The sequence below is a fragment of the Vipera berus genome, assembly GCF_964194415.1.
Source record: "Vipera berus genome assembly, chromosome: 3".
Classification (NCBI taxonomy): Eukaryota; Metazoa; Chordata; class Lepidosauria; order Squamata; family Viperidae; genus Vipera; species Vipera berus.
In genome coordinates this window covers 51424855-51427746 of record NC_138204.1, presented here as the reverse complement: position 1 = coordinate 51427746, position 2892 = coordinate 51424855, and positions in this window count along the sequence as shown.

The following is a 2892-nucleotide window of genomic DNA, read 5'->3' as shown; positions in this document are numbered from 1 at the left end:
TGATCACATGACTTTTTGCTTTACAACTGCATTGCTTAGCAACTGAATTGCCAGTCCTAATTACATCCTGAGGACTACCTATATAAGCGGAGGACATTATCTACAGATTTGAGTAAATCCCTAAATTGGTTGGCTTTTTACCAGGGCTCAGGAGGGGAAGCAGCAATTATTTGTCATAAAATGTCACCTTCCAGATATAAACCTAGGCACTGGAGTGGGGAGTACAACAGAAAAGAAAAACACCTTAGAAAAGCACTCAGTGGCTGAAACTATGAAGAGATATGCTGCGTGTGTATTTCTTTGCTGCAAATCCCATTGAGTCTTTCATATTCTAACTTAGCTTCTGGGACTAACATGTATTTGCTTATCTGAAAGCTATTTTCTGCCACCCTAATACCTTTCTCATGCAAATACAGAAAAATGGCACTTCCAGATAGCCAGGGAAAAAAGCCAGCAGAATGCTGTCTTGTACTATGTTCTAGATTTGATCGGAGCACTATTCAGCTCTTGTGTCCCTAATAAAAAACCCACATTGAAATTGAATGTGCAGCTCTGTCGCTTGCTAGCAGCACAATCTATCTGCAGGAAGCCAACAGCTACTTATTAAGTCCCAACTCGCCATATGGGTATTTTATTACCTGAACCCTCTCTTTATTTCCAAGGTTTCAGCATTCTGACTTAAAATGCCCATGAGAGTGTCTTGTGTCTTTTTCCAAAGAGGGAGACAAAGGCTTCCCACTGGAAAAGTTACTGTTTCACACCTATTGTGCCAAATACATCTATAAAGAGATATTGTCATCAGTGGAAATTGGTCTTTTAAGGTTGCAATTGTATATACATATATGTATTTGTATTCAGGCCTCATCAGGGCTTACTTCCAAGTAAGCATGCCCTGGATTGTGCCATAATTCTTTGATGGATTTTGTTATCTCTACTGACAAGCATCTTTTCTGAAAGCAGAGAAACGTGAACACCCCTAATGGAGCTCATGCTTCAGTCAGAGCCTAAATGAAACCTGTGTTTGGCTGAATGGTGCTCACATCCAAGAGGAAAAAAAAATGTTTCCCCACCAGTTCTTTGAAGTGCCTCTATTAAGTGTTTTTATACTAATAGGATTTTCCCAGGAAAGAAAGACAAAGCACAGAATGCTTCATTAACACTGCCCCTCCACTAATTTGGATCATTTAATTGACTCCCTCCCTGCTATGCCATATTCAGACATTGTTTACTCCATTTAGAAAGCATCTTGATGGGATCCAAAATGCAGCAGTGTGTAAACACAATCTTGCCAAGCACAATATGGATGAAACATATTCTGAAACAAATTCTCTTGGCTGTGGGTGACATTGCTGGTCCAGGTTGTTTGCTTGATGTATTCCCTGAATTTCATTCTTTCCCCCCATTCATCTTCTGTCATTTCAGAGTTCATTCACTAGCATTAACATAATTGCTCCAGGAATATTTTCTTGTATCTGGCAAGAGTGTAGGCTGATGGAAAGAAATGTCATTGTTTCAAGGCACTGCATTGAAAACACAGAAGGGACTACCCAGGTTTTTCTTCCAACGATTATTTTTCTAAATTACCCACTTGCTGCAGTTGCATCGTAACTAAGCATCCACTCTGTTAAACAGGTAAGAAAGGAAAAGAACCAAAAGCAGTGTATGATGCCATGAAAAGAAATAGAGGAAGCAGCAGGGATGGTTTACAAGTATAGAAATCTATGGAAAAGTATAGTACAGGGGTAGGCAACCGTGGCTCTTTTATGACTCGTGGACTTCAACTCCCAGAATTCCTTAGCCAGCATGGCTCAGCTTGGAAACCTCTCCCTTTCCCCTCAGCGTGGCTGGCTCAGGAATTCTGGGAGCTGAAGTTCACAAGTCACAAAAGAGCCAAGGTTGCCTACCCCTGGTATAGCATACCACTGTGAACTAATTTTGGTTATGCTTTTATTTTCTTCTCTCATGCTTTGAATTACTACTTCTTTTACATAAATGCATAAATGTTGCTTATCCTGAATGGGAAAATAAGGTGATGACTATACAGTAATAATACAATTAAAATAACCTTTGGCTTTTCCCCAGTTATATTCTTACCAGACTAATGGTTGTTTTTATCTGATTATCATGCACAATCAAATCCATTTTATTATTGCTTGGTCTGGATATTTCATAATTGCTGATGTTCAATAAATCTTTTTTTTACTTAATTACATAATACATTCCCATATAAGCTGCTGTAGGACACCACATGTAGTTTAAGTAGCCATGAAATATTTTAAACAGTAAATTTTTTGTTTCCTTCTGACTAAAAGGAACCTAATTTTTGCAGGAATGATCTGTGTATTCATTCCTATTGCCCCATTTGCTTGCTGGACTATGCATATTCTTTCCAGAAAATATTCGATTAAAACAATGGGATTTACTTATTTAAGTGAACACCAATTATTTTTAAGGACTCTTACTCTTAATGTAGTTCTATTTTTATGTGGGAGTAAAATAAACCCAAAGATGTTTTTTCTGTATGAAATAAATTATTGCATCGTCCAGTTGCCAAAAAAGAGGTTTGATGTAATTATTAGCAAGAGGAATAATAATAATAATAATAATAATAATAATAATAATAATAATAATAATAATAATAATAATAATAATAATAATAATAATAAGTTGGAAGGGAACTTGGAGGTCATCTAGTCCAACCCCCTGCTAAGGCAGGAAACCCTATACCATTTCAGACAAATGGCTGTATGAAAGCACAGCACTTTTATAACTGAATTGCTGGCATAATGTTTTAATAAAGGTAAAGGTAAAGGTTCCCCCGCACATGCGTGCTAGTCGTTTCCGACTCTAGGGGCCGGTGCTCATCTCCGTTTCAAAGCCGAAGAGCCAGCG